Below are 19,054 nucleotides of genomic sequence, written 5' to 3' on the forward strand. Positions count from 1 at the left end.
CTGGAAGTATTTTGTGATTCAGATTGGGCTTCATGCCTAGAATCTTGTAGATCAATTACAAGTTATTTACTTAAACTAGGTGGGGCCATTATTTCCTACAAGTCAAAGAAGCAAACTATAGTTTCAAGGTCTTCTGTTGAAGCAAATATCGGGCTATGAGAAGTATTGTGTCTAAGGTTATATGGCTTACTGGTTTTGTTTAAAGATTAGCATGTTTATGACTTAACTCCTGCATGTATTCATTATGACAGTAAGGATGCAATCCAAATTACTTCAAATCCATTTCATCACAAAAGAACAAAACATATTGAAATCGATTGCCATTTTGTGTGAGAAAAACTTCAAAGTGGGTTAATCAATTTAAGACATGTGGTGTCAAGCGAGTAGTAGGCAGATATTTTAACTAAGGCTCTTGGTCAAAAACACATGAATGTATGCTGTACAAGTTAGGCACTTTTAATATCTTCAGGTCTAACTTAAGGGGGAGTGTTAAGAGTTAATTTTTGTTAGGTCATTGTTTAGGGTTAGCGTTTTGTTTTGGGCCTGCATGTAAATGGCCTTACGTGCCAATGCCAGTCTTGTTTATATTTCTTGTTTCTTGTTTTTGGTTCATGTTGGCTTTTTAAGGCTTCGCTCAGTGTTTGTGAGTGAGTAGCGAAATTACTTTGTAAAACATTACAGATGGCGATCTAATCCAGCTCGTACGTGACATTTTTCTGAAATGAATTATTCAGTTCAAGCTTGTTTTTCAACATAAGGGTGACATTGTTTAATTACTCAAAATATTATTGACACCCCTTATATTTAAGGACAAAATAAACTTTTAAAAATACATTATATATAAAGGATGGAAGGAGTAATCCATTAAACCTAATTCAAGTATAACTAATTGGATGGTCATAAATTTCTAGTGAACTTTTTTTTGGCCAAATAAATTTCTAGTTAACACTCAATTAATAACAGGGAATTTTCTAATAGTCAACTAATGATAATGATTATTCTTTAAATAACTAATATAGTATAGAATATACCTAAACAACAAAAAATACTAACCCAACTTAAATAATAAAGAAAAAAAACCTTTTTCCAACTTTAGTGAATATTTTTTAAAAATAAAAATATTAAATAAACCGAAAAGATTAAAAAAAATTGGACTTTGTCAGAACAATCCATTAGCTTAGCTCCAAATTTTAATTTCACTTTTTAAATGGGTTTTTTTGATTTTGTTTTAATTTTTAATTTTTGAAAAATAATATTTAAACCACCTTTTAAAAATTACTATTCTTCTAAAATGAAATAAAAATAAAATCTATTGAATTATGTTATTTGAAACAACTTTTGAATTTAAAAATAGTCAGTTAACTGTAGTGATTACTAGTGTTTTTTAATAGTGATTGGTCATGGTTGGTGATTGTTTTGCAAGTGATGAATAATAGCCAATGGTGGCAACTCACTAATGGTAGTGGTCGTTGGGATTATTGCTAACAACGGTGGCTACGTGATCGACAATATTGAAGGTAATTAGCTGGCATGATAGTAAAGCTGGTTGGCTGGCAGAAATTGTAGTATTGTGGTGATCTATTGTTGTGGCCCTTATATAAGGATTGGCAATGGCCACTAGTAGTAGAAGTTGATCTTGGTAGGTGATGGCAAATGATAATAGCAGTGGGGGTTAACTAGTGATAATTTCCATTTTTAAAAAAATTATAAACAACTTTAAGATTTTTCATGTTTCATTTTTTTATTTTTTAAAAATAACTTAAATCCAAAAACACTTATCCAGATAATTTTTATTGTTTTATTCTTGAAAATTGAAAAAAAAATAAAAAATCAAAAATCAAACAAGGCAATGTTTGGAACTCATTCCAAATTCTAAAAAAAAAAAATATTTAATATACGTCCTAATCCAAATAGATCACCAATACAATATACAATCGACAATTATATAATAAGGTTGAAGCCACATTTTTCACGTGGAAACTGAACATTGAGGGGTAGATGGCTTGCAAAATAAGTGTTTCTCCAATATCAGAAGTGAGTGGCTCTGATTTTGGACCCTGACCTCCCTCTCCTCTGCAATCATTTATTTCAATATATCGAAGTGTCATCTTGTTTTGCGAAAAATCAGAAAAACCCAAGCTCATGATGAATGAGAGTAAAAATATATTTTATTTTGTGGATCAATATTGAATTACCCTGGTCCCACTATTTAATTTAAGAGTAGCTACGTCCCATCTAAGTAGTTTTCAGCTCGCTAGTTAGCTAACCTGATTATTAAAATTAAAACATAAGAAAATATCATTTAAGGATCGCTGTAACCTTCTAATAATTAAAAAAAATCCTAAAATTCTGAAATATATATCACTTAGCACCTAGGCCTATTTGAAAATAAAATTTTGGGAAAAAATACCTAATTACTCCTATAGTGTTTTACAAATGAAATTAAATTTAAGATTCACAATTGACCCTTGTCAATTCTCAATTAACTTAACAATAATTCTAAGTATATTTTATTTATTTTTTAATGGTTTATTTGTGACGGCAAAAAAATTGAGATTCATAATTGACTCTTGTAAATTCTTAACTAGCATTATAAATAATCTCAAGTGTATTTTGTTGATTTCCCAACAACTATTCACATTTTTTTTAATTGCAAATAAGAATCATGATCCATTATTATGGTCTCAATAATTCAGGGTCTGTAATTATACTTAATGTTCTTATAGGGCCCTCAATTGTCATTTTCCACAAAAAAAAAAAAAAACTTGCACTGTTATTTGATATTTTACTTTGTTATTTAATCGCCAATATCACTCCTGGTAAAGTCAAGGGTGTGAGTAAGCACTAAGGTGATTTTGGCAAAGTTGGTATCAGTGTCTGGAATTATGCTCATGGTATGCCAAATTTTAATGTCCAGAGTTTTTATGTCCATGGTTTTTGTTTACTTTCGATATTGAATATATGTATGTCTTAAGATATTGAAGCAAGCTCTCTGATCTATATTGATGTCAAACGACGCCCACCTCTGTGTTGATCATTTCTCTAGATCACACAGATTATATATGGTTGGAGGGGATCAAAGTTATCACAGTACTGCATGAGATGATGGGATTTTTTTTTTCGCGATTCCTTTTAATTGAGACTTTACAATATGATAAAAAATTCCAGAAATTAAATCCTTACATGTGATCAAATAATTAATAGTAATTCTCAATAAATGTTGGTCTAACTAATAAAGATTTGGTCTATAACCCCATAAGATCGATTGTGAGTCTAAATCCTGATATCTATGTAAATACCTTGTTGATGAGTGTTATGTATAAGTGTATCTTTCAAAGTCTTTTTTAAGCTTGGAAGTATGTCCTAACTATAAGCAGCACTTAGCTCACCTAAATTTTTTTTATGAAAAAAAAGAAAATTAATATTAATTGTGACAATATCACAATACGTAGATGGCAAGACCTGCGAGGCCAAGACTGTCATTGAAGGCATAGACGCAGCAAAGAAGTCAATAACTTTCAGAATAATAGAAGGCGATGTGCTTGAACATTACAAGAGCTTCAGGGCCACGATTCAAGGCATTCCAAATGAAAAGGGAAGTGTGGCCCACCGGATCTTTGAATATGAGAAGGTGCACGCACAAATTCCAGATCCTCACTCTCTGATGCAGCCTGCATCAGAGATAAGCCGAGACATTAATGCCCAACTTTCACAAGGACAGGGCCACGAGGATCAGTTATCTGGGAAGGTCGAAGTTGATGTTCACATTGATGCTTCTGCGGACAAATTTAATGAAATTCTGAGCAGCAGGCCACACCACATTCCCAATATTTCTCCTGGCAACATTCAAAATGCTATTGTTGAAGGAAGCTGGGGAAAGGTCGGTTCTGTCATTGTCTGGCATTACATCCATGATAAGCACTTAACTTCTTCATGCAAATGCATGTGTATATATATATTCCCTCTATCTCTAGATATAAGAAGTTTTTTAAAATCTTTTTTTGTTCCTAAATAAAAGAAGTGTTAGCATATTTTTTAATGAATGAATAATTATACCCTTATTAATTTGAAAAGAGAAAAAGAGATTCATTTTTTATTTACTATAATTAGGGGCAAAATTGTAATGTTGCTATGCTTTTAATTAAATAACTAACTTTTATTGGTTTACATAATTCAGTTAAAAACATCTTGTATATTGGGACAGAGGGAGCAAGATCGAAGAATATGTTTGAACATGAAATTGATGCAAACAAGAAGAAATTTTCTGGTTGACAAATCTGCTGAAGGGAACTAGGGATCGGAGGTGATTCGTGCCATAGATGGGAACAAGAACTTGATCACTTTGAGAGCTGTGGAGGGAGATATCATGAAGGATTTCAAGAGCATGGACATAACTCTGCAGGCAACTCCAAAGGATAAAGGGAGTGTGGTGCGCGTTACGCTTGAATATGAAAGGCTGAAAGGTCACGTTCCTGATCCTCACACTCTCACACAGTTGCGGATATTGCCAAAGACCTGGGTTCTCACCTTGCCCAGTAGTACGTACCCATCCTTCAATCCTCGATCTTGTTGCCAAAGTCATGGGATTTGAATCTTAATTCAAATCCTGAAGTTCATCAGTGTGTATTGCGTTCTATGTTTTATGTTGCGAATAAAAACAGCTCATTCAGAAGTTGTATGCAATGCTTGTGGTGCTTTGTTCTTATGTATCGCCATCAGCTTCTGTTCTTATGTGTGATGTAAGGCTTGAGATTATTCATGTTTGAATCAGTATGTTCTGTTTGCTGTTATTAGGTCCATTTTATGATTCTGAAATTTTTCATTTTCTGGGTCGACATCTGCTATTATGCTTGAACGCAAATCTACAAATTGAATATAGTTAGTTTGATTTAGATTAACTCGTGTTTTCAAGATCTTTATATTTATCTTTCCAGGAATTTAAATAATTTAATCAATTAATTATCTCAACAAAGCGAAACTAATTACTTATTGCATTAATAAATTTTAATTATAATTAAATCTAAAATGTCTCACAATTTTTGTTTCCGAACATCTATTCAAAACGAGGCGAAAATCTATTTCCCTCGAGAAGAACGATTTTTTTATTATATATGTTTTTTAATATCGTCAAAAATTAATTTAAATAAACTCATGGCCCAAATAAATAATTGACTAATAGAAAATAAAAATTTCATAAAATTCAACAAACATACAAATAATGACCCAGAATTAAAACTATAATTTTTCCATGATATCCTCTCTGTTCCTTTTTTTTTTTTTTTGGGATACATCAGAAATCTTATGTCAATGATCGTTTGTCATGGTGGCATTGAGGATAATCATCCTCTCACATGTCAAGTGTTAAAACCGACATTGGGAAAGGAGAAGAGTAAAGCACAGCACACAATATACTCTCTTTTATTGAAAAAAATTTCATTAAAATTTTAAATATTAATAAAATATTTTTAAATGTTGACATATTAAATTTAATTTTTTTAAAATAATAATGATTGATATAAAAATATTCATTTAAAATTAATGATGTTAGAATTAAAGCATTGATGAAAAGATATTTTATAAAATTAAGAAATGAAACTAAAACTTTATACAAAATTAGAGGATGGAGTTTATATTTTAACTATTCAAAATTAAATTTCAGGCCTCACGCAACCAGTTTCAATTTTCATCTTTGGATCGTTCAGATATAATATGATGGACGGTCTAAATTTACAACTTTCTACATTTATTTTTTAACAAAATTATTTTAATAGATGTATAATCTAAAATAAAGATAATCTCTTAACTGTTAGTTTTTCAAAAAAAAATAGTTTTTCATTTAAAAATTACAAGTTGAAAAGCTATAAATGTGAATTATATGAATATTAAATCTGAATGATCTAGAGATAATGAGCTTTCAGTGCTCATCTATATGATTATCATTGAACTAGCATGACTCATCACTCATGTGTCCATATATATATATATATATATATAATATTAAATCCATCCCAATTTGGATTATTTATAAACCATAAATAATAATAGAGAAAATGATAAAAAATAACTTAAAATGTATAGATAATAATTAGGTACTGTGAAATATGATATTTATTTTTTAGTCTTTGAGGACTTGCCAGACAACATTTATATTTTTGAAATAACATATTTGCACTTTTTAAAAATTGATCAGTTGCTATGTGCAAATTTTTTTTTAATAAAGCTATGTGCAAATTTTTTTATCAGTAAAGATCAAGAATTAAAAATCAGTTATTACTTTTCTTAAGGAAATGACTAGTTTTCTTAGAGAAATAACTAAAATGAAATAGAAAATTACAAGTTATTCTATATAAATCTTTTTATAAGTGAACTCTAACAACTAATAGTTACCATATTTTTTTTAAGAAATAACTACTTTTTTTAGGGAAATGACTAGAATAGAATATCAAATTACGAATTTCTTTGTGTAAATTTTTTAATTAATGAAGTTTGACAGCTAAAATTAATGACTATTTTCTTTTGGAAATTAAAATGACTAGTTTTCTTTTAAAAAAAAACATAAGTATAACAGATAGCAAATTACAATTTCTGATGACCATCTTTTATTTTCATGTTGGTGAAAAAGTCTTTTCACATTAAAATTATAATTAATAAATTTTAAAACTTGTTTTAGTTTCAATAAAAAAAAAGTGACTTCTTGTATTTTGGGTGAAAAAAAAAAAACCATGGCAGTTCAACGGCTGAAATATCTAGTAAATAAGTTTTAGCCTGATATGATCTTTTTGCAGGAAACTAGTATCTCTATTAGTCTAGCTCTCTCTAAGGCTGAAGTGACTTCTTGTCTTTGGAGTTGGCACGGATGCTGTTAATAAGGGTGGAGGCACGGTGGTTGCTTGGAAGAAGCATGTTGATGTTATGGTTTTGAATGGTTCCTCTATGTACTGTCATTGTTTTTTCATATGCCTTCTGATATTTCCTGTCACACATTCTCTTTCATGTATGGTCCTCCAAGGGTTCAGGATAGGTTTCTTCCATGGGACTGGATAAAGAATACTGGCAACGCAATGTGTGCACATTGGTTACTTATTGGTGACTTCAATCAAATCTTATTATCTTCGAACAAGGCAAGTATGGCAAGAAACTCACCCTCTTCTAATCAATTCAAGGAATGTATCTCACTTATAAACATTTTGAAAAATTTGTCAACATAGTCCTAAATTTACTTAGAACAACAACAAGAAGGGTTCTGACTTGACTTTGGAACGAATTGAAAGAGCTTTTTCCAACGGGGAGTGGTTGCAATCTTTTCCATACTCGAAATTACTTAATCTTTCAAGAGTTACTTCATATCATTGTCCTGCTATTTTTTCAACTGCTTTTGAGGCTCCTCCTTCACACATGCTTAGAAGATTTGAAAACTTTTGGATACATTTTAAAGATTGTGAGTAAATCGTTTATGCTTGTTAGCGAGATTTTGCTTCAGGATCCCCAAGTTTTAGGATTCATAATTAAACTGTCAAGGTTGCTTTCAAGTCTCTCTCTCGAGGGAATCTATGGTTGGGAACCTAAATCATAGAATTAATTTGATTGAGAATGAGATCCAAAAGCCTACTACGGTATTAGATTCTGCGTTATCCTGAGAAAAATCTCCTACAGCAGCTACAAAACGTCAAGCATGATTTAGAGTTTACCTATGATTGTCAACATATTTATTGGGAACAAAGAGCCCAGGTGAAATGGAAAAAGGAAAGGCAAAGAAATACAAATTTTTTTCTTCTTACAGTGAACAATCATAGAGTCAAAATTTTCATCAGATGTCTAAAACTTGACTCTAGAATTTGGATTGATGATTGCTAACCTGTAATAACCTAGAAATAAAATATATATATATATATATAGATTTAAATATAGATTTAAAATATTTTATTAAGAAGGATTATTGACCTAGTGGAAGTTGTGTTGATAATTTATTTTTATCAAGTCATGAGTTTCATTATTGCTTATGCCAAAAAAACTAAAGAAGAGACTAGGATGTTTTTTTCTCAGCTTTGCAAAATTACCATAACGCTCCTCTTTTTAAAAAATAAAAATCAAACCCATCAGAATTTTTTCCCTTCATTTCTGCTTGCTGCAACCCCCGGGGGGGGGGGGGAGAGAAATTTCATATTCCTCCACACTGATCATTCGTTGTTGGTAATTATGGGGGCATCATCCACCGCCGTTGTGGGTGTTAGGAAACTCGCAAGTCCTCCGTTCTTCCTCCTCTGTCAGAGTTGCAGCTGTGAGTGTGCTATCGTTCTTCTTCTTTCTCTTCTCTCTGCTGTAATTTTTTTTCTCCTTCCCTCTTTGGTTCTAGCAGCAACGTGAAGGCTCGTCCCTCCCCTTTCATCCTTATCCGTCCGCTGCTGCAAGGAGTTCCGGTGCGGTCATAATCGACCTTCTCCTCTGTTTCGTGTTTGTGGAGAACATCACCGATGTAGAGGTGCTGGTGTGGAAGCCAGCCTTCTTTCCTCTCCCCTGTTTAGTGTGAGTTTTGATCTCTCCTTCCCTTCTCTGTTGCTGGTTGGTGATTTGAGATATAGAAGTGTCACGTACTAAAATTTTAACATGACTGACATGAAATATAGGTACAAATTCACATCCTAAAGCTTTGATTAAGAAAAGATTTAAATTAATGTATCAAGTTTTACGCTTCACATAATTAAAATATCAAACTTTTTATAAAATTTCTACAGCACCTCCCCTAAAGGTAGAATTCACCAAAAATCTCTTCAACAGAAAATTTACAACATATATCCAACAATATAAAACTTTGTTCCTCAGCAACAAATAATTAACATAACAAAAAGAGACAGGACCCTAACTATAGTTAATGTGGAGCTCTCTAAATTGGACTTCCAAAAGATACTATATAGGTTTTCGAATTTTATATGAATAAGATGATATTCTCAAAAATAATCTTCTAGTCAATTCAACAATGAGCACATCAGAGATCAGCAGGGAATACGAAATCAGCTTTGGTATCTAAGACCAAATAAAATATTTTTTAGTGAATAATGTTCCAATAATAAATAATTAAACATGATTAAAAAGGAAAGTTTGAAATAATTATGTAAGTCAAATAGACAATAATTTTCATAAAAATTTAATAAACTTCAAAATAAAGTGGCTTTATAAAATTTTTTAAATAAAATCTTAAACCATCGAAATATCATAACAAATGTTTTTATCACTTAATTTCCAAAAAGCACATAAATAAAATAAATAGTTATAAATAATTTACTAGATAAAAATCAATGAAATATAAAATCACCAAATAGCCAAATTCACAAATTTTTAGGGACTTATTAGAATGATAAACAAACGTGGACACACAGTCCACGAAGGTAAATAACCGAACGCGACTTATGCCACGAATACAAATGTGGACACACAATCTATGAGGGTAAGTAATCAAACGCAATCGAAGCCATGAAACAAACATGGACACACAGTCCACGAGGGTATTGCTGACCAAACGCGGCTTGAAGTCACGAAACAAACATGAGTATTATGCTCATGAATAACCATCCCCTCCGTTCCACATGCATTGGCCATCGCACGGGGCTAGCACCTCTTATAAACACCCTGCTAGTTAGGTGTACCATGGCGCGCTAAGGGCTAACGGAACTGCCGTAAGCAACCAGTGTTCTGTATAAAGTCCCTTTTTAAAACCATTTTCAAACATGCGAGAGAATCATCACTTTTAAGATACCGTTCTCATTCTCAAAATCAAACTCGCATGAATACTTTTTAAGTATTAAAACTTGCCAGAATAAAATTTCATATTCAATGCTTATGCTTGCATTTATTAAATAATCAAAAATTACCAACGCTATGATGAATCATTTTTCGTAGCAATTCAATAATTTCCAGAATGAAAATCCCATAATTAAAATCCAAACTTGTATTTACTGATAAAATAAAATTATCAAATCTGGTAAAGATAACATCACAAAAATAAAATACTTTAATCAATAAAATATTCAATAATCACATTGTTGCTGTAAAAAGGATTTGTATAAAAATGTAATATTTCAGTAAAAATTTTATTGGAATATCAGTTGGGACGCTATCCACTTACTTGTAGTATTTCCAAGTGCAAATTCACACTTTAGAGTTAAATCTTCCTTCTTCTAAACAAACTATTCAATGTAGAAGATAATTCAATGATTTTTACTCAAGTTCAATAAACTCTTTATTCTAGCAACAACATCGTGATCACTTAAGTTTTCAACTAAATACGATTTATGCCTTAATTCCTACTTATCCTTCATCACACTAAAACTACAAATCTCTTCTATCACTCATTTTTATTTAGGTATATTCCCAAAATCAAGTCTTCAAATAACATTATCATCAACCATGTAATTTTCTAAAATTCAATTTGTCTCATAGTGGTGTTACAATAATAATAATAATAATAATAAATACTAATAAAATTTTTCACAAAACTCAAGTTAAATCCATGGATAACTGATACCTAAACCAAATATGTCCTTATTAAAGTTAAAGAAACTTCAAGAAGTTCATAACCAAATAAAACTCATTCTATTTGACACTTTTTCAAACATCTTGGAGGCATCACCGCTTAAACCATAATAACAAGTTCATTTCTCTTCAAAAATCTCTATTCCTAATTCCAACTTTCTTTTAAGCATTTTATCAAACATCTCATATGCATCCATATTCAAACAAATATCAAGCCTCTTTTTTCCTCAATACCTTGTCCCAAAAATTCTAAATATCAATATCTAAATTAATAAATCTCCCTAAATTTCATTCTTTCAATTGAATTAGAAATAAGCTCAAATATTATCCAAATTCACACTACATCTAGCTCTAAAAATCTAAAACTTTCCAGCTTGCCTAAACCTCTTCTCCTCTATTCGAACATACACAGCAGCAAAGCAAGAGGAAATAAAAAAATCTAAAATTTAAACACGCACGCACAGCAACAGAACCAACAAGGAGAAGGGAGTTCAAAGCTCCTCACCTTCAATCAGTGGCGGCAGAAGCAAGAGGCAGCAGCTAGTTATATAACCATGGAAAAATGAAAGCTGATCACACACCCGTATGAACACTAGGACGGAAGAGGAAGGAAAAAGGCCAAGCGCGCGCACACACACACACACACTCTCTCTCTCTCTCTCTCTCTCTCTCTCTCTGTGTCGCTGAAAAGAATCAAGGAAGGGGAAGAGAAAGAAATTGACAAAACAGAGGAGGAAAGAACTCACTCACTAATGGCAGCACCTACAGAGACACACTGATAGAAAAAGAACAAGAAGGACGTTTCCAATCCTCCACAGCCTCCAGCAACTCAACCCTTTACGCACCGACGATGCAGATATAGCAAGGAAAACAAAACAGAGATAATAAGAATCATGGAGAACCTGGGCATTTTTGCAAGGCAGTGTTGAGCATCCATGATCGCCGGTGACACGGGGAGAACATTAGAGAAGGAAGGACAAGGAAATAGAGATGGCAGAGGGTTTGATTCTGAGCTTCCCTGTGTCTCTAGTGAGTTCAATCTGGAACAGAGGATCAAAAGAGAAACAAAAGCCACGAGTCTGATAGACCAGCGAAGGACGGAGCTACAGTAAAATGCCGGCGACGTGGATATACGGTAGACGAGTGACTGAGCCATGACCCACGACAGTGAGAGATAGGTGATGCAAAGCAGAGGAAAATAAAGAAAGAACGAACTGAATAGAAGAGGAAGATTAGAGAATCCAGCAATCCAACCCACTGTCGCAACGAAAATGAACAAAGAGGAGAATGGCGGACGAACTAACGGCGATGGGAGGAAGAAAGTGCGACGGGGAAGAGGAGAAGAGAAATGAAGAAAAATCGCGATCCTACCTCAATCTGCTCTGTTTAGTCCGCCGAATGAAAGAGAAAAGGAGATGAAAATATTATATAAAGCCTATGGCAAAATTACCGTTAAAGACCCCATCAGATTTTATTATTATTATTATTATTATTATTATTATTATTATGTTTTTATAACAATAGGCAAGGGCACATTCAGTAATTCTCCCATATAAAATAAAACTAACATATTTGACTTAAATAAAATTTAAACTCTACACTTTCATATAAGTAACCAATATGAATTCAATCAAGTCACTACATCCCCATTTGTCAAAAATTAAAATAATTAAATTAAATATTAATTGAGATAGAATTTGTTTAAGTTAAAATTTAAGATCATTATACTCTTACTAGACTAACATTGCTTCAGGATAAAATATTTTAAAATTAATAAAAATACAATTAAAACTGATTATTATATATTTTAAATTTTTACTTAAAATTCCTGGGTTATTACAAGAAGCTTCAAGCTCTCTTCCCACTCATTCTATATGCGCGTGCGATGTCTTGTGATTTAGGTGGTGATTTTTTTTCCTGCTGTTGTGAGTATTGGATAGGGATGAGAAATTGATTCAAGCAGAAATCTTTAGTTCTAAGAGCTAGATGATAATTGAAAGACTTGATTTTCTGTGGATTAAGGCTGATTTTTGTTGTTGAAGGAATGGAATTTGATAAGCTAGATTTGTTCAAATATTGATATTAGAGTTGAAATTGATCTACCTATTGAACGAATGGAACTTAGGAAGCTGATTAAATTAAATAATTATGTTAGAGGATCTTTGGAAAATGGAAATTGGAAAGGAAGAAGCTTAGTATAGGTTTGAATTTTGATGCATATGAAATGTTTGATAAAATGCTTGAAAGGAAGTTGAAATTAGAAATGGATATGTTTGAGAAAAGTGGAAGATAAGATTTGCCCATGCTATTTCTTTGAAATTTTTTGAATTGAAGTTGTAGGAAGTCTAATAAAATCCTATTATTTTTTAAGGAGATTGAAAGAGAAGAGAACTTGATATCAAGGCTTGAACAATAGTGCTTACAAGTTGTTTAGAATAACGCTTGTTAGAAGAATTTGACATGCTATGACAGGATTCTTGGGATGATTGTATTGTTGTGAGTAAAAATACCACAAAAGACACTTCATAATGAAAATTGAGGCAGGAATTAGAGATTTATGGGATAGGTAATTTGATTAGTAATTCAAGCGCTGGAATTGATATGTTAGTGTTATGTTAGTCTTTGGAATTTCTAAGGAATAATTGATGCAATGTTTGGAGAGAAAAAAAATAATAAAATAAACTATCTATTTTTATCTTTGAATAAATTTGGGTTGTAAATTTCGGATTGTTCAATCTATGTAGAAATGACTATAGTATTATTTGAATAATAGGAAATTAAGGACCTCGGGTTGTTGCAAGAAGGTCTACTTTGGAAGTAAGGTATATGTTTGGGAATTTATTAAGTAAGTGGATAGCGTCCCAATAGATTTTTCAATAAAGATTTTCTTTACTACAATAGTACATTTGTTTGAAAAATTGTTTTAGTAATGACGACGTGGTTATTGAATAGTTTGTTTATTAAACTTCTTTATTTTGTGAAATTACCTTTATCAGTTTTAAAATGTTAGTTAATCAATATATAAAAGTTTGATTTTGATTATGGGATTTCATTATGCAAATTATTGAATTGCTATGGAAAAGAAAAATAATTCATGCGAGTTTGACATTGGAAATGAAAATTTTATTTCAAAAGTGATGATTTTCTCGCATGTTTGAAAATGAATTTAAAGGGGACTTTATACAGAACACTGGTTGCTAACGGCAGCTCCGTTAGCCCTTGGAGCGCCATGGTTCATTAACTAGCAGGGTGCTTGTAAGAAGTGCTAGCCCCATGCGATGGCCAACGCACGTGGAATGGAGGGATGGTTATTCGTGAGCATTGTACTCACGTTTGATTTCGTGGCTTTGAGCCACGTTTGATTAGCATTACCCTCGTGGATTGTGTGTCCACGTTTATTTCATAGCTTTGGCTACGTTTGGTTAGTATCACCCTCGTGGACTATGTGTCCACGTTTGTTTTCATGGCATAAGCTGCGTTTAGTTATTTACTCTCGTGGACTATAAGTTCACGCTTGTTAATTATTCTGATAAGTCCCTATAATTATGAATCCAATGATTTGATGATTTCATATCCTATTGGTCTTTATTTAGTAATTTGTTTATAAATATTTATTTATTTCATTTATGTATTTTCTTGAAATCAAGTGATATTATCATTTCCTATGATAGTTCAATGATTTGAAATTTTATTTGAAATTTATAGAGCCATTTTATTATGAAGTTTATTAAATTTTTAAGAAAATTTTATCTATTTAACGTACATAACCATTTCAAACTTTTCATTTTAATTATGTTCTATTATTTATTGTTGGGACGTTATTCACTAGAAAATTTTTTGGTCTCAGATACCTCAGCTGACGTTGATCTTCCTGTCGATCCTTGATCACTTATAGACAGGTAGAGGGTTGATTAAAATTTTTCTTTTGGCGTAATTATAAATGTTTATGTATCTTATTTTTATCATTTTTTTTGAAAAGTATGATTAGGTGCTCTACATAAGCTATAACTAGAACTTTTATTCGTATATATATGCTGTCTGTCAATTGGAAGGAGCTAAGCTCCTGAATTATTTGACATTTTGACTACATCAATGTATTGTAGAAATTTTGAGATATTCTATTTATAGAAGGGGTTTTGTCAAAATTTCTATGAACATATTGAAAATTTGTTATAATTATTAGTGTCAAAAGTGTTATAATTTCAATATAAATATGATTTAATTTTAGAAATAGAGTGAATTTACGATTTAAGGCTTATAGGGATGTGTGAAATGGTTCACACCCCGTGCCAGTCGCTCTCCAAATTTTGCCGCGTGACATAACCAGAGCTTCTTTCTGTTACTTAGGAGCACTTTAAAAATTTATTCTTGTTCCAGTGAGTGTAATCTTGATCAACTTACATATGATCTTAATTCTTTTTATATGCCACAGGTGAATGAGTCAAATCAAATGACCCTTACTGCTCTTATCTCAAGAAATGAAATTATGGCAGTTGTTTTTAGGGGAAATGGCACTAAGGACCTTAAAAACACACATAATTGCAATTTGAGCCTAAAAAGTCTGATACTGCATTGTAGGCCTTTAGGCCCTTATTGTAATTTTTTTGAGATCAAAAGTACATTTTTGCCCTTTGTTCGATTTGAATTCAAAAAACCTGCGTGAAATCATACACAACACAATATCCACTATGCACAAGACAATGCCCACATATGCTCAACTGAAAGTCCATGCCTTTCCAGTATTTCAATAGCCAAGGTTCAACAAAATGGACAACTTAGGCAGATCATATACAACATAATATCTACTATGCATAAGATAATATTCACGTATGCTCAACTCAAAATTCATGCCTTTTCAATATTTCAATAGCCTAAGCTTCATAAAATGGACAACTTAGACATACCATGCATAACACAACATCTACTATGTACAAGACAAAGCTCACGTATGCTCAACTCAAAGTTCATGCCTTTTCAATATTTCAGTAGCCTAGGCTCAACAAAATAGACAACTTAGGTAGACCATGTACAACATAACATGCACTATGCACAAAACAATGCTTACATATGTTCAACTCAAAGTTCATGCCTTTCCAGTATTAAGAAGGACAATTACATTATATATGAATAATTTCACGTTGGTACTAGCCTAGCTACTAAAACAAGTACCCACATGAAATTTAACATGATATTTCAAGTCCAATACATATAAAAAGTTAGCAACTATATCCAAAATATTTAATAATTACTTCTCTATATACAAACAAAAAATATCTGTGATTTCCAATTATCTAAAAAAATATTACTTGGGAATACTTCCATATATATAATTATAGTTGCCTATACACACCAAAAAAGTATAATATGACTATTTCTCATGTTGGGTTAGGATTCTTACATGTCTTGCAATTATGTCTGACTTCCTCACATCTTGAACAATGATAAATCTTTTTATTTTGAAATTGAGACTCTATCCTCCTTGTTCGCAGCCTCCCAAGAGGACGGCTGGTTAAAGGTGGTCACAAAATTTTTTTTGATAAGTTATTTATCAATGTTGCTATATCAAGTAAGCTAGGTTTAACAAAATACACAAGTAGGCAAACAATGTATAACACAATATCCATCACCACTAGAAAAATGGAATTTAGCGAGGGACGAATCCCTCGCTAACGCCATTTTTCGTAGCTAAATTGCATTTTAGCTAGGAATTTTGTCCTTCGTTAAATTCGTAGGTAAAAAAGGGCTCGCTAAATTTAGCGAAGAATTATATTTCCCTCGCTAATTGGTGAGGGATTTAGTGAGAGATTCAATTCCTCGCTAATCTCTCTCTAATACTATTCAAAATTTGATAACTTTAACGAGGAATTAGTCTCTTGCTAATCCCTTGCTAAATATGCTTATATTTAAAAATAACTATGTCACATCACCCCCCATGTGTGATGTCAACTTGTGACATGTCATTAACAATCTCATGCTTTGTGAACCACCATGTCACCTACCATCTTGCGCCCTATCACCCATCACATGTGCGACAACTCATGACACGTCATTGTCCACCTTGCGCCATGTCACTTGCTTCTTACCATATCATATATTCATCATTTTTACGCTAAAATTAAGGCTTGAATCCTTGACCTCATACCTTCCAAGCTTTATGCTCTCTTTCTTTACCAGTTGAACTGAAAGGCACTTGCAATCATTATATGAGAAATTAAATATGTATATATATTATTTAACTACATAAATATATCAAATAATATATTATAAAAATACACACATATGCATATTAAATTTTATTTTCAATTATTAATATGTTAAAAAATATTTATATTTTATTTAAATTATTCTTTATATTATATTTTTAATAAAATATTATTTTATTAATAAAAATTAACTTTAAATAAAGAAAATATTAAGTAATTTTATTATGAATATTTTAGTTAATTTTAAATTTAATTATTATTTTTAAATAAAAATAATTAATGTATAATTAAAAGTCATTGTCAAAGTTATTTTTTTGGTAATTAGTTAGGGGTAAAATCCCTCGCTAATTATCTTATTTTAAAAGGATTGACAATCTCTCACTATTTTTTTCGCTAATTCTTTTATTTTAGAGAGGGATTAACAGTCCTTCACTATTTTCCTCTCTAATTCTCTTATTTTAGAAAGGGATTGATAGTCTCTCGCTATTTTCCTTGCTAATTCTTTTATTTTAGAGAGGGATTGATAATCCCTCACTAATTTCCTCACTAATTTTAAATCAAGTTACAAAATTAATGTCCCTCGCTAATTTAGTATTTTAGAGAGGAATAGACGATCCCTCGCTAAATTTCCTCACTAATTTACATTTTTCTAGTAGTGCATTATGCATAATACAAGATTCATGTATTCTCAACTAAAAGTCCATACAGTTCTAATTTATCAGTAAGCCAGGCTTAACAAAATGCTTAAGTTAGGCAAACATTGTAAACACATAATCTACTATGCACGACACAAGGTTTATATATTCTTAACTAAAGTTCATGAGATTCCAGTTTATCAATAGGCTAGGCTTAACAAAGTGCTCAATTTAGACAAACAATGTACAACATAATATCTACTATGCATAACACAAGGTTCATATATTCTCAATTGAAAGTCCATGTGATTCTAGTTTTCCATTAGGCTAAGCTTAACAAAATATACAACTCAACATTCAACAACAACAACTCAAAGTTAGTTTTTGCACAACAAATATTTAAGATTTCTAATAGCATATTTTCTTCATATTAGGTCATATTCTATTCAATTCACATGTTAAAGTCCAATATAAATAAGTCAACTATCATTATTGTATAATAACTAATACACTTTAAAACTTTCACAGCTAACTTAATGGTTTAGCAACATTTATCTTATATTAGTAGTAAAATCACAACTAAAATTCCAATTGAAGATTTTCCCATCCAACCTAAATATTTGGCTAAAATCAACTATTTTGAATAATCCTCTCATCAATTTATGCTGGGCTAAGAAGCCAGCAAGCCCGTTCCATCACTCTCTGCTTGTGGTTTAATGAAGAAAACATGGCCAAGCAAGAAGCAACCAACAGCAATAAATACTGAAAGCCAATAAAACATTACATCACTCTTTGCTTGTGGTTCAACTGTCAGCTCTTTCTTGTTTCAACATAAAAATGGTAGATAGCATCTTTAATCAAAGCTCAACAGAAAATTTTCAACCAAAGCACTGCTTGAGATAGAGGGATTTTAAAATCTACATACCTCGAAAGTTACTCTTCACTATTAAAGTTAATAAACCTTTACATCCTCTAGCTAGGTGGCCTTCTTGCGTTTATCATCAATCCCACCACTTTCTGTTCGTTCATTTCCATTTCTTTTCATAAAGGGTAAAAATTATATTTTTGGTGTAAAGAAAATTGTAATAAATGCCCAAAGGCTTGAGAGTAGTATTAGATTTTTCAAGCCCAAAATGCAATAATGTGTGTTTTTAGAGCCCTTAATGTTATTCCCCCTTGTTTTTAGCTTACCAAAGGACAACTTGCCCAAACCGATGGTTTTCATGCTATTTTTTCTAAAAATTTTGGAATATTGTTGAGGATGATGTCTTCAATATGTCTCTCACATTTGGACCTTTGAAAATATTCTCAAGGCTCTTAATTGGACTTTCATCACTCTCATTCCATCCAAAGGTAAATCTATCCTGTCTTTTAGAGATATAAGACCTACTACTCTTTGTAATGTTTCCTACAAGATTATCTCAAAGATATTGAGTAACAGGCTTAAGAATATTCTTCCAAGATTGATCTCCCCCTTTCAAATCACTTACTTGCCTTATATTTATATACTAATCCTAGACAACATATTGGTGGCAGCAGATCTGGTTCATCAAATCCATTCTACAAGGGGAAAAGGAAAAAACTAGGTTCATTAATACTTGATTTCTCTAAAGCTTTTGATAAATTGTCTTGGAATTTTCTAAAGGCCGTCCTTCAAAGTATGAACTTCCCACTTAAATGAATTAATTT

The 19,054-nt window shown here is 31.6% G+C and overlaps 1 pseudogene; it reads left to right on the forward strand.

The window, feature by feature from the left end:
• Positions 1-1,456: 1,456 nt before the first annotated feature.
• On the forward strand, positions 1,457-4,766 carry LOC129322613 (MLP-like protein 31; annotated as a pseudogene).
• Positions 4,767-19,054: the final 14,288 nt, after the last annotated feature.

The sequence above is a fragment of the Prosopis cineraria genome, unplaced genomic scaffold, assembly GCF_029017545.1.
Source record: "Prosopis cineraria cultivar Desert tree isolate PC_DT_omini unplaced genomic scaffold, ASM2901754v1 PC10, whole genome shotgun sequence".
Lineage (NCBI taxonomy): Eukaryota > Viridiplantae > Streptophyta > Magnoliopsida > Fabales > Fabaceae > Prosopis > Prosopis cineraria.